The sequence below is a fragment of the Diadema antillarum genome, unplaced genomic scaffold (genome assembly GCF_040938485.1).
Source record: "Diadema antillarum isolate AM-2024a unplaced genomic scaffold, OU_Dant_1.0 seq00000089_RagTag, whole genome shotgun sequence".
Taxonomy (NCBI): domain Eukaryota; kingdom Metazoa; phylum Echinodermata; class Echinoidea; order Diadematoida; family Diadematidae; genus Diadema; species Diadema antillarum.
The window spans coordinates 1,670,948-1,685,319 of record NW_027271179.1 but is presented as its reverse complement, the minus strand read 5'-3'; positions in this window follow the sequence as shown (position 1 = coordinate 1,685,319).

Below are 14,372 nucleotides of genomic sequence, written 5' to 3'. Positions count from 1 at the left end.
GACATAATGGTACTTGGCAGAATAACGAAGAACGGTTTCCACAGAAGTCGAGTTGTAGCGGCAAGGTGTAGTGACAGCTCTTCATGTAACCCGGGATAACTTGTGACATGCGACAACTAACACACTAGTTTTCCTCTGATCAAAACACTATTGAGAACAAATTGCTGGATAAAGGTGAATATATATATAGTTTTATTCACTTGAATAAATTTATTCCGCGAGATCAGTTTTGTACATTATTTGTTAAAAACCTTAACATAAAACAGTAACAAAGCAAACAAAGTTAAACAAAGAAGCACAGCTTTTTTTTCCGTATGTGTCGCTATGACAATCTTTGTGGACTCTAATAACATAATTATGTTCCGTAATTCCAATCGACCATTATAGAATATTATCTTTTATGTCTAACCCCATTCCTTTGGAGAGTAAACAATAAACATTATGAGAAACGCAAGGTTATATAAGGACCGTATAGGCGGAGATTGAAAACTTGAAAGTTCAACTCGTATTGAAGGAAATTTTACCTTTTAACTTCAGTTACCTCACAGGAATAGATTAAGCAAACCGTACTTTATTTGAAGACAACCCAGCGTTTACTAACTATAAATCTCGCAACATAGGTCTACATATCAGAGCACTTCTGAAGCCCAGGTCTATCAGATGTTAACATACTGTAGCCTTTGAAAGTTCAAACATAATTGGGCATAATATAAATGATGCCGACATGCAATTTGAATACAGTGTAATTTCCTGAGATTTTTTCTTAAAGATTCTTTTGTATATTTTATTACCATTTAAACACCATTCATATTTGCAGAAATCAAAATGAGTTCAGCCCTTCCTTTTCGTAGAGATAGTTCTATTTATTTGGCTCACCTTTTTTCCATCTTTGTCAAGTTAATGGCTTCATATCTGGCCCCTACTAAGCACAATGACATGATAAGCAACGTTATTTTCCAACAACATAATAGGCTCATAAATACAGTTGTAAAATACATTCTGGATCACGGCACCCTTCAGGTTTTATACATTCTTACCAACGTGTGAAAATGATTTATAAGGTACAATATACGTTTCAGTACTCAATTCCAAGTAGGTCCTATTCACTGGAAAAAAAAAGTGAAAATCTTTTCGTACTATTCTGGCAAACTGTTAGAATGTCTTGCCTTTTCTGTGGGATTGTTTAATTAGGGATTAAAGAATCCATTTTCTGTTCGTGAGATGAATGTTGCATATCAATAAAATCGGCTGCGAATAAACTTGTCTTATTAATCTATTGATGTATGTTTGTTAACAGGTGAACTTTCTTGTGTTTTTTGCACATCTCCCATGAAAACAAAAAGAAATCTGGTTAATAGGTCTGAACCATTAATCTAAAGAAAGTTCATTAGATTAAAGGAGGTGCTTGCATATGGCAAAATATGGAAATCGACACCCGTTCCTTTTGTTTTTTCCGGAGGCAAACGAATTATACTAACTGAGCAAAATCACTGCCAATATGGAGAGGGTAAATGTGTTGCAATTCCTACGATTGAAACTCGTACAAGGCTGTTAACGAACTCGTTTGTTGTCTAGATCTTTGGGTAGCTCATGCGGAGCTCGACGTGAGTCGTATCGCGCTCGGCATGGTGCACTCGTTCACGCCTACGTCCATGGCCCTACAGACAATGTTGCATCATGATCAAGGAGGTGGGAAGAGCACCTCCCTGGTTGCATGCAGCTGGTTGCCATCTGGTTGTGTGGCTACTATAGTAGTTCAACATCCGAAGCATGCATTACGGTCGATATTGCTCTACATGCATTGGCGTGCGAGAGAAGTACGCGAGCGCTGCTAGCACTGTTCAGCAGTATGCTCTCGTCACGAGGCGGGCGTGCGAACGTCATGCTCATGCATTACAGTATGTAGCCTATAACCTAGGTGGGGATGCAGCTGGTCTGATGCGACGAGACTACGAACGGTGGATGCGCGCGAATACACCGCCTATGTTCCAGTTGTTTGTCGTTGTTTTCTTTCTTTTTTTTTTAACCGGTGGCAGTCTTCTTACACGGAAAAAAAACTGCCACCAATCGTGGCGCCTAGCGGACGCGGTAGATGCGTCCACTGTTCGTAGTCTCGCCGCATCAGATGTATCGCTTGACAAAGACAATTACCTCGCTGCATCATACGTTTAGCTTAACAGCAAATTACAAAGACAATAACTGCATTCTCCGCCTAGATTATAGGCTATGCAATAATCCATCATGCTGAAATCAATATCGCCACATTTCTTTTTGTTTGTTTTTTTTTTGTTCCTACATCTTTTTCTTGGGAGAATTTCGGGGGGGGGGGATATTTGTACAGGCCATCCCCCCCCCTCCTTCAAAAGTGGGGGGGGGGGATATATCCCCCCATCCCCCCCCCCCCCGGGATTTACGCCCATGCTATGTATATCATATATCTATATCCAAACATGTTGAGAACTCACGTATTGGCTCCACGAAGAATCAAGAAATAAACTGGTAAAGCATCAAGACTCCTAAAGATGGCGGAGGCCGCTGAAAATTCGAGTCGAATAAACTCATTCTTTATTGGCAAATAAAAAAAATGCATTACCAGTTTATTTCTTTATATATAATCATATAGGTGAAAGTAAAGATGAGACGATAGACGTAGCTTGAATCCTCACAGTTTGATTTTTATTCTCAAGCTTTCGGGCCTGCTCTTTATCAAGACTGAGGATCAAAGAAATCGGACAAAATAATGATGATGGATGCAGAACATGATATAGATATTGTATACAAAAAATTATAGTGAGGATTCAAGCTACGTCTATCGTCTCATCCTTACTCTCACCTACACACTACTAAGATGCGACGGCCCAGGGGTTTAGCAACTGAAGACGCACCTTTCACATATATATATATATATATATATATATATATATATATATATATATACGTAGTATGTGTGTGTGTGCGTGCGTACACCCGCAAGATACTGAATGACACTATTATACTGCAAATTTATTTTCTTCGTCTGTGTTTCTAAGACTGATATATAAGGTGGAACTGAGTATTATTAAGAGGTTTACAAGTCAAAATCCGTTGAAATGTCATCGATGGGTGTATCCCATCAGTGGAGCGGTGATATAATGTAAGAACGTAAAATAGTAGACAAAAATAGAAAATAGCGAATATGAAAAAAGATACGGAAGTTTACCACTTCCATGGCAACGAAAAACCTAATGTGTTACCATCATTCGACATCTCACAATCCGTTCAGTGTATAGGATGTTTTAAATCTTAATACGATAGGATTTTTATGAAGCTGTTTATGATCAAAGTGATAGAAGAACGCTGTCCTCCATTGTTAAGTTTGAGCAGAGGTATGGAGCGAGTGATCGAGTATTCTATAAAAAAATTTTATTATTTTGTCACAATTCATGTTCCCATCAATGAGTGCCGCATTCAGGTATCTTAATTATCATGATATGAATTTCAAGGCAATATGTTTATCAATGTACATTGTATATCAATAGGCGTTATTTGTCTTTTTTTTTAATCGGTAGGGTGTGCACGTCCTTTGAGTGCAACTTCATACATCAGACCAAGATAGTAGGCCTATATTGTATTGTGTATAGTGTGTGTGTGTCGTTGTTGTCTCACTTTCGTTTAATAATTTTTATGATTATACTTATGTTGTTGCCTCACTTTAATACAAGCATGTCCTTGGCATTTGTGTGAACGGCCCACGTATTATACGTCTCATACCCTTTGCTTTAACACTATTATTGACACGCTTTGAGCATATTCAAGTTTACTGGAAAGTGGAAACGACAGGAATTGGTGATATCGCGTGATATTTCGAAAATCCTCCTTCGTCGTACATACTTCCGTGAAATATTTCATTGCATCCCCCGATATTTTGGATTCATTAGTGTGTACGCCGTCACTGCCACATCGCATTTGTGATACGCGGTACTGCCATGTTTCTTGGCGGATTTCATTCAAATCCGGTAGGGAGGACTGGCGTATAGATCGCCTTTAACTGTGGTAGTCGCAGTGGTAATGCCCTTGATTGTTGTATCTTTATACAAAGAAAGGGCAAGCGTTGAGTCTGCTTCCTTGACGAATTTCGTTCGAGTTTCGGTCAGAGGTTTAACATGCCAAATCTTAAACCCTATAACTTTTGGTGATGCTGCCCCCAATGTCCCTCTTTTTACAGGGTCAAAGACAGTCACCATGTCATATTATTTCTTCGTGCACTGTACCATGCACTAAAAAAAAAAATCAATTTTCTTGAAACCTTCTATATGGAGGTATTATACGTCATGGTAAAAGTTCGAACCCTTATCGTTTTTGGTGATTGTGCCCCCAGTGTTCCGCCTTTTAAAGGGTCAAATTCACATTTTGGTCGTTGTCTTCTGTGTAACCTATTTTGTTATATGGGCTGCCTTTCTTGACTGACTTTATTCAGATTCGATATGGGATGATGTAACAATCTAGGCGCCCTGTAACTTTTGGTAGTGGTATATACGCTCGCTTGATGAGTCTTTCTTCTCAAAATTATCAATATTGTTAAGGTCTCTTTGTTTAAACTCTACTGGCCATAGTTCTTGACGGATTCGTTTAAGTTTTTTTTTCTTTTCTTTTTTAATAGACCACCGTCAAAGTTTGATCTGTACTAATGTGGGTTATTAAACTGCCCTTAATGTTCCGCCTATTACAGGGTCCAAGGCCGCCACCATTATATTTCTGGTGATGTTCGTTACTCCGAAGGTTCATTAATCTGAAAACGAAACAAAGGGTCATTATTGTGAAGGTTTGTTATTCCGAAACACACAAATTCCGTATACATAGATGTTCCCTAATCCTTAAATGAAATTGGAATTTAAATCTCATTAATTCGAACAAGTTTGGCGTTATTCCTTTGGTTCCTTAGTCCAAAATAGAAATAGGTTTGTTAATCCGAAAGTGAAAAAAAATAGTCATAATAAAGTCATTAGTCATATTATATGAATAACAGCAATAGGTTTCTGCTCGGAGTCCAAGAAAGTATTGATTCACAACCAGTAGTTCATATGAAAACTCCGTAAATAAAATCTACCATTGACTTGACAAAGCCCTATGGGCGAAAATTCGTCAAAACTACGTCTTTAACGGAGATTTCATATGAACTACTGTTGTGAATCTATATATCCGTCGGGAATATGTAGTTTGTTGAGGATTGGAAAAGTGCTCAATGCTGTAAAGCAGAGCATATTAATCGTACCTGTGTTTTGGTGCCTTGTCTGCTACCGGCGATTTCACGCTGTTGCGATCCTCAGGTAGACTGACAAAGTGGTGTGTTTCTGTGCTCATGTGGGGCGGTGGATCGGTTTGACGCATGGATGATTTTTCTTTTCCGGTGTCTGCATTCGGATATAAACTCGGACCTTTTATTGAGTGCGTTTTTGTTTCGGATGATGATGGCCTTCTCATCGAGGCAGAGGTTGCACAGGCCACTCCTTCTTAGAGTTAAGTTTGATTTTTTTTGGATGTCCCATGTCAGTGTGAAGTTTACGCGTTTTTCTTTCAGGCTCCAGATGTATTTTGAGAGTTGGGTTTCGTTTTTGTATTTCTCATTCTTGATGGATTTAACATGATTCCTATATCTGTCCTTGAAGGTAGCCCCCGCCAGCCCGTAGTAACACTTTTCCTCGTTGTCATGCTTGACGGTTGCCTTATACACAAGAGCCGTTTCCATGCATCCTCCTCTCAACGGGCATTGATCTTTTTGGCGGCAGTTGCATTTGGGTTTGGGTTCGGTGTCACGTGACTTGGATTGTTTGATAACTCTTTGGTTGTGGGATTTTATGACTGCATCCATGTTTTTCATGCAGCTGTAGCTCACTTTTACCGTATTCTTATTGAATATTGGGTTCATCTTGTGCCCTTTGAGAAAGTGTTTGTTGATGAGCTTCAGAAATCTACCCCCCACGTTTGTCTTAATCGCTGCATTGTAAGGTGGGTTGAACCATGTGATATTCCTGCTTCTGTTTTTCCTTTTTCTTCTCTTTCCCTCTTCACTTGGTTTGGGGTACTTGATGTTTTTCTCGTAGCCGCTTTTTTTTTTCAGGGCTTCGTTGTACAGTGGTGCTGCGTTGTGGAATATGTCTTCGTTTGAAGACAATGTCGATATGCGTTTTTCAACTGCTAAGGGTATTTGTGTTAGTGTAGGGGGCGGGTGGTTGGAGTCCCTATTGACGTAGAGGGGGTGTCGTTTGGTTTCCTGTACGGTTGGAAGGTAGTTTGCAGGCACAAACCCTTGTTGGTCGTATTAGGAGTCTGCATGCGCCAAGACTAATACACGCACCACTACACTGCAGCCTCTCCCAACAAGGGTTTGTACAGACTTCTAAAAACAGTTTCTCACGGTGAAAATCAAACTCCACCCTCTACCCATGTGATTGGTTGCTTTCCAATGTCCATCACCATCTCTGGGGACTTGGCTGGCAGCACGCAATAACTGGATAATTAGGAAGACAGATTAGGCAGATATCACCAGTCCATGGGTGAAATAAAAACAACACTGGTCAGACAACCCTTCCTCCATGGATACCAGTACACCAGATTCCAAGGGGTGTATCAGGTGACCGTTTCTCCCTACTTTCCACAAACAGTATAGTCATCCTCTGTAAACCATGGAGTAACATGCAGACCTGTGCTATGTGGATTCATGTGTAAACCATGAAATGACTAAAATGTAATGAGATATTTTTAGGGGCATCATCTGCTTTTCTGAACAAGATTTCAAGGCATGTTTTAACTTTTTGCAACAATTAACGAGAATCCACTTATATGACTATCAAAAGAGCATAGGCCCCTGCATACTATTTCTAAAAGGAATTAAAATTTTGTTTGACAAAAGTCAAATTTGAGATGGTTGAGATATCCCAAAACAAATTGGTCCTAATGAAATATGGGAACTTTCTTTTATATGGACCACTTTGCTTTACTTTGTTTTTGGATATTTCCAAATCCGACTTTCATCAAATAAAATTTTAACTACTCTTTAATATGTCAAGTAGTTTCTATCATGCAAAAAGTTAAAAGGTGAATCACCATCTCAACCAAAACTACCATCCCTTAAGCACCTTCTTTTTTTCTTCTTTTTTTCGCTGGTATACTGTGTAGTCATGGGCCCACTAATTAAACACAAAACTAGGTTCATTGTAAGTGTACCAACCTATGTGATAATTTGAAATAAATACCCTTGAATTTCATTATATATAGGTTCTGAATAAAACCTTACCTTTGAGAAAATCAAGGTTAAAGGACAAGTTCACCTTCATAAACATAAGGATTGAGAGAATGTTGCAATATTAGTAGAACACATCATTGAAAGTTTGAGGAAAATCGGACAATCCGTTCAAAAGTTATGAATTTTTGAAGTTTTTGTGCAGTAACCGCTGGATGAGAAGACTACTGCAGTGTGTGAATAACTTAGATGTCACATGCGTACAACAATATAAGGAAAATATACAGAGAATTTCAAAAATTTCATCTTATGAAAAAAGTTCACATTCCCCCGACTCGTTACCGACAAATGTTATGGGTAATATTATTCCCCCTGCCTCTAGAAAGAGCCAAGTCAAGTGCTCTTTTATTATGTGAAAAAAGTGAAAATATGTTGAATTTTCTTTATATTTTCTTTATACTGTTGTACGCATATGACTCACAAGCTGTAGTAGTCTCCTCATCCAGCGGTTCCAACACAAAAATTTTAAAAATTCATAACTTTTGCATCGATTGTCCAATTTTCCTCAAACTTTCACTGATGTGTTCTACTAACATTGTTGCATTCTCTCAATCCTTATGTTTATGAAGGTGAACTTGTCCTTTAAAAAGCAAAGAACAGTTCTGGTGCCTATGCAGGAACCAGACCCAGAAAAACATTACTTCTAAGAGGTTTTCTACTTCCAAGAGTAATCTTTAATAAGTAGAGTCAGAGATGGTCTTCTGTATAGGCCTACTAGTAACTTCTCTCCCTAGTTTGATCTCTCTCCTATTGCAAGTTCCGACAGTGTTTCAAATTCACTGTGAATTCCTCTCTATTTATTGGTCTGATAAAACAATGCATTTCCTGAGTGAATTTATACACACATCTTTTAAAACTTGTGATAGATATCAATGTAAAATCTCCTGGATGCTGCAGTTGATCATAACTTGCAATTGATGATAATTCTCTATTCTATACTTGTAAAAATCAGCTGCTGGTTGCAATTAATTGTTTTCCATCTTTATTAATTGCATAACACTGAAAGTGAAAGAGCTAATACTTAGTTGTCATGTGTTCACTGAAAATGAGTTGAATCTACTGTGTCGTAGCTGTAATAATCTAATTAAGTGCTTTTTTTTAATGAACCTGCAGTCTGTTGGCAACAGCGTAATATTTGTCACTGTTGACCAATGTTTTGCCATGATAACAACGTTATTCATATTTTTAAAATCTTTTACAATTTTGTGGATCAAACTTTTTCAGTTTTTTTAAAACCATTTGAGTTGCAATTTGGGAATTATGACCACTCTATAGTAATGTTATTTTGCACAACACTTAAATAATACATAGAATTTTCAATACGCCTGTCTCCATTGAACATTAGTATTTTTATGGATAAATACAAAGTCACATGAATTGACCTAACTCCCTCGATTTTTGAGCATTAGACTTGAAATTTGGCACATGTGACCACCATTGTAGGCCTATACTGGATACAAATTTTATCTTTCGTCATTGTCCAGTGTTTGCCATGGTAACAGCATTTTTTATCAAAAACATTTGTGGAACAAACTGCCCACTTTTTGAACGTTTGATTTGCAATTTTAGAGACTAATGATCACTCTTACTTACATGTAGGGCCTATGTCATAATAGCAAGACATTTGTGTGTGTATGTGTGGTTTTCAGTCTGTCTGTTGCCATGACATGAATATTTTCTTACAATTACAAAATTATGTGGATTGACCAACTGTAAATTCCTCAGTTTAGAATTGAAATTTCGCATATTTGGCAGCTAAAATGTAAAGTGAAGATATGCAAACTTCATCTCTTGTCATTGCTGACCAATGTATTTACGTGATAACATACAAATTAGGCCCTAATAGTTGATTTATCTAAATCCAGCAGTTTGTAGGATTTGACTTGAGATTTGACACATGTGACCAACACAAATTTCAATTGCTCAAAGCATTTCTTTCCTCAATGTTGAACAATGCATTCCCATGGCAACATCTTTTTTTTAATAAAAGGTGTAAACAAATATTGTGGATAATAATATAGAGCTTACTCCCTCAGTCTTCGAACATTTGACTTGATATTTGGTACATGTGACCACTATAGCATGTTGATGCTTAAACTATGTCTTTCTTTGGATTATGGCAAATCTGTGTTGCGATTTTATAGGCATTTTTCATTTTAAAAAAATCACTTCTTTCGTCAAAAATTATCAACTTTTTGAATAAAAATCGATCATACAAAAACATTATGACTTTAATATGCTATTTTTCTCCGTTTTTAGAATGTTGTTATAGCTTTTAATGGATTTGGCACATTTTTGGGGACCATTATAGATTTATATGCATATTGAAAAACACATCTTTGTCAATGTTGAATAATGCATTGCCACGGTAGCAACCTGATAAAAAGCACTTTAAAACATTGTGTACTGAGCTAACTCACTCAGGTTGAGGTCCATGGGGTATTAATCACATTTAGTGATAGTTCTAGTCTGGATTGCATGTATTGTTGCTGCCAGTCCTCGCCTGTGGTATACATTCTCTCTATTTTCTGAGCAACACATTTTGGCCTGTTTGTTTGTGTTTGTTTCAATGAACTTCTGTTTTTTTTTCTTTTTTTTTTAAAGAAATGTAGGTATGGGCTATTGTTCTTTAAACTTAACTGTAGCCATTTCTCTCTAAAAAAATGGGCATATATTCCTTGGTAATGTAGCCCACATAATCGAACGTGTGTTATACCTTGATATTTTGACCTGGTTATAGAAACTTCAAAAATTCATACATTTTTCTTTATATAACTTTCCTCAAACTGTCACTGATATGTTCTAATAATGTTGCTGAACTCTCTCAATCCTCATGTATTTCAATGTGAACTTGCACAGTACATATCACTTTTACGATATCATCAAAACATATATTATCTCTTTTCTTTTACTCCCCAAAAGCATTACAACATTACTTCAGTTATGCGTTCGTGGCTTTATGACAATGTAACGCTGTTTTATAGAAATATCAAACAATCGCAAGAAATATTTTTATAATATCGTAAAAGACAAATTCACATAGAAATACATGTGGAATGAGAGAATTCAGCGATTAGAACGTATCAGTGACAGTTTGGGGAAAGTTAGATAAAGAGAAATTTATAACTTTAAAAATTCATAACTTTGTTATTAAGCTCTATAATATTATCCACAATACTTGTAAGAAACAGTTTGAATGCATGACAATTACAAGTTTGACTTTGGTGTCAGATTTTTACTTGAATGGATTGATCCAGTTATATGTCAGCTCCTATGGGCCTATTGGCAAGTATTTCGTTGAGAATTTGAAAACTTGAAATCGGGTATATGTTGGCACACGTACAGGTACCTCACATTAGCAATAGCACGAGCAAAGAAATTACGTAGGCCTGAAGGGAAAGGTCATCAAATCATAAAGTATAGTAATCTATTACTGTAGATGAATAAGCCTTGTTACATTTATTATCAAAGTTCGAGTAGGCAAATTTGACGAAATGCATGATAAGCAGGCACTATGCATAAATAGGTGAATTAAGGTTTTATGTAAACTCGCTTTAAATCAGAATGTCACATACAAAGCTACTTATTATTATTTTTTTAACAGATAAAGGTTGGGCTCGTAAAGACATATAGTTTGGTATAATCTTGATTAAGACTTAGGTATGTTTATAGCTCTTCATGAAATAATAGAAATATGAAAGAAGGAGTTAATAGATATGACACGATACATAAGTATGTACGCCAGAGGCCCCCCCCCAAAAAAAAAAAAAAAAAAAAAAAAAAAAATATATATATATATATATATATATATATATACATGTTAGGTAGACTGATAGGCCTATATTAAAAAAAACACAAACTTGCTCAGATATTTCATGCAAATGGGGAATTGCATTTTCAATGTACAAAAAACAGAGAATTATTTATTTAATATTTTTTTCACAAAGAGAGCATTGAGAGAAAGGTGAAAATAGAGGGAAAATCATGTTGGTCTTGACATGATTCGGTAATCATGAAGAGTAAACAGACAGAAAGAAAGAGTAAGATCTAGTGAGAGCTTGAAAAGAGAAAAGAAGAAACAAACCGAAAGCAGGGAGGTGGGAAGAGGTTCGTGGTTCCCACCTCCATGCAGAAAGAGAATGGCTGGGATATGTTCCTTGGTTCCTCATGTGTGCAAGGAGGTGGTCACTCATTGCAGAAGGGGGCATTCTTGCTCTAGAAAGTACATCCCAAGTCTTACATAACAGTTCAAACCACCATCTGGCTTTCTACTCAGGTTGACCTTTATCTCAGTGGGGGTCAGCCAGACAGGCCCCCATAGGACATGTCAATCACGGTTACCATGACAATCCTCTCAGAGTGAAGCTCCGCCCAATAAACATGAAAAGGTGTTTATGGACCCAAAGGTTGTACAAACCCTTGTTGGGAGAAGCTACAACACAGGGCCTATGGGACAGTGCCAAAGTGGTGCATGTAGTAGTCTTGGCGCAGACTCCTTTACGACCAACAAGGGTTTGTGCCTGCAAACTAGTTGGAAGGTGCCAGTGTCTAGATTAAGTGTGACATCTAGGCAGTCCAGTACCTTGAGGTTGGTTTGGACGGTGATGCGCAGACCTAGCTCATCAAAGACTTCAATGAGGTCTTTTCGCGCCCTATCGGCTCTACTCCCAGAGGCTCTCCTGAGTACTGCAAGGCCATCGTCCCTGTATAATCCTACGCTGTATGTGTTCAGTTTTGTGTTAAAGAGTGAGAGTGCATGTAATCCAATTAGTTCGCATTATCTCGGCTCCATCAAAAGCCCCCATAGAAACATCGAACTGTTTTCGTCCCTTTTGTTTTTCCCATGCTTTGTTGTTGTTGTCAAACAGGAGTGTCCTCCTCGCGTGCATTAAATGGTTTCTATCTCATCATCGTCCATGGTGGTGAATTTCTTGGCCCAGTTCAGACATGTGGACAACAGCTCAATTGAGATGGAGGGGTAGAAGTCCACTATGTCAAATACAATAAAGGTCAGGGACTCTTTGTCCGGGAGTTTGTTGAACCAATTGAGCACATCGGTTGTGTTGGTCCACTGGTTTGGGTTGATTTTGTCTCTTATTTGTTTGTTAATGCGATCGAGCATTATCTTGCTAACGCGGCCTAATTCTGGCTTTGTGGGGTTGATTAGTCTGGCCTGGGGCTTGTTGTCGAAATTGTCCTTGTGGTCTTTTAGTGTAACAAAGGCGGGTTTTTCCATCGTGCCGTCCAACCTGTCACTGATGTGTAACTTTTTTGCGATTAACTCAGATTCCTTCAAATGTCTGCTTTTACTTCTTCTTGTGCAACCTTATATTTTCCGGTTATTTTCTCATTCAGAAGTTTCTCATATTAACTGTGCATGGGGTTCATCGCATACACATTCCTGGTTTTATCGGCGTGGACAAATACTTTTTCCGATTTGTTTATGCGTTTCACGTCATTTTTTTCACGTCGAGTTTTCTTTGGAATTGGTTATTTACCTACCTGAATTCCAAGTCGTCTACAATGGCCGGCAGGTCATTTTCAAAGCCTGTCATCTCTTCTATTTGGGGGTGGTGAGCGTTTAGATTTGAATCCAAATTTCTCCCTGGTTTCAAATAGATCATTTTCACTTTCACTTTGGCCCGCGCAATCACTCGCTCCGAGGAAGAAATGAGCTCTCCATCTCATCCTTTTTATGACACTTTCAATTTTCTCAATTAGGCATTTGATGTAATCTGTCCTCGGTGGAATTGGTATGTTTTTTCCGGAATAATCCACATGAAACCGATCCATTGCGCCACACAGAACACTAGGTGAATCCTCAGCAGAAGAGTGCTCGACCGGACAGGGGAGCGAAAATATCCGTTTGGTATATATCCGTCGGGAATATGTAGTTTGTTGAGGATTGGAAAAGTGCTCAATGCTGTAAAGCAGAGCATATTAGTCGTACCTGTGTTTTGGTGCCTTGTCTGCTATATATACCGGCGGTTTCACGCTGTCGCGATCCTCAGGCAGACTGACAAAGTGGTGTGTTTCTGTGCTCATGTGGCGCGTTGGATCGGTTTGACGCATGGATGATTTTTCTTTTCCGGTGTCTGCATTTGAAAAATCATCCATGCGTCAAACCGATCCACCGCTCCACATGAGCACAGAAACACACCACTTTGTCAGTCTGCCTGAGGATCGCGACAGCGTGAAACCGCCGGTAGCAGACAAGGCACCAAAACACAGGTACGGCTATATATATATATATATATATATATATATATATATATATATATATATATATAGTGTGTGTGTGTACGTAAATATATATATGGAATATATATCATTGGATGTCCATCAATGGAAAGATACGCTTTTCTTCTTTCGTTTGATGCATAACTCAGTGTTCATAGTTCATTCATGACTGAGTTAGAACAATGGGTTGTGGTGCTACCAAATTTTCATTTGCACGTGCACATTGCAAGGTTTGGTGATATGAGTTTTTACAGGCCTTTTCGGCAATCTCTTGCTAAAAAGGCAATAAAAGCGTTTAATATCGATAATTCTCAGATTATCGAACCTTCGGAATAGCAGACCTTTTGTCTAGTTTTTTTTTCGGACTCGCAGACCTTTGGAATAAGAACCTTTCTCATTCTGGAATAACGGACCAAAGGAATTGATAACAATGGCTATATTATTTTTTAAGTAACGTATCTTTTTTCCATTTTCGGGCTAATGGGCCTACGGACTATAGGAACCTTATTTCATTCTCGGCTTAACGAACCTTATATAGGAATAACGAATCTTAATTTACTTTCGGAATTACGAACCATCGGAATAATAAACCTTCGGAATAACGAACTGTATACCTCCCCCATATCATTACCATCTACGCTCTACCATCCGCATCTCTTGAGCTTTTTTTCTTCTTCTTTATATCTCATGATATTATGGACCTGCATCATAGTGAAATTTAGACCCCTATTTTTAATTTCTCGGAATTTTTCTCTAAAAATTATTTAATGAAAAGAAGTGAAGAAATGAGTATGCTCACTGTGATTGGTCTAAAACGCAAATGACTGAACTTCTGCGAATCGAACAAGGATTA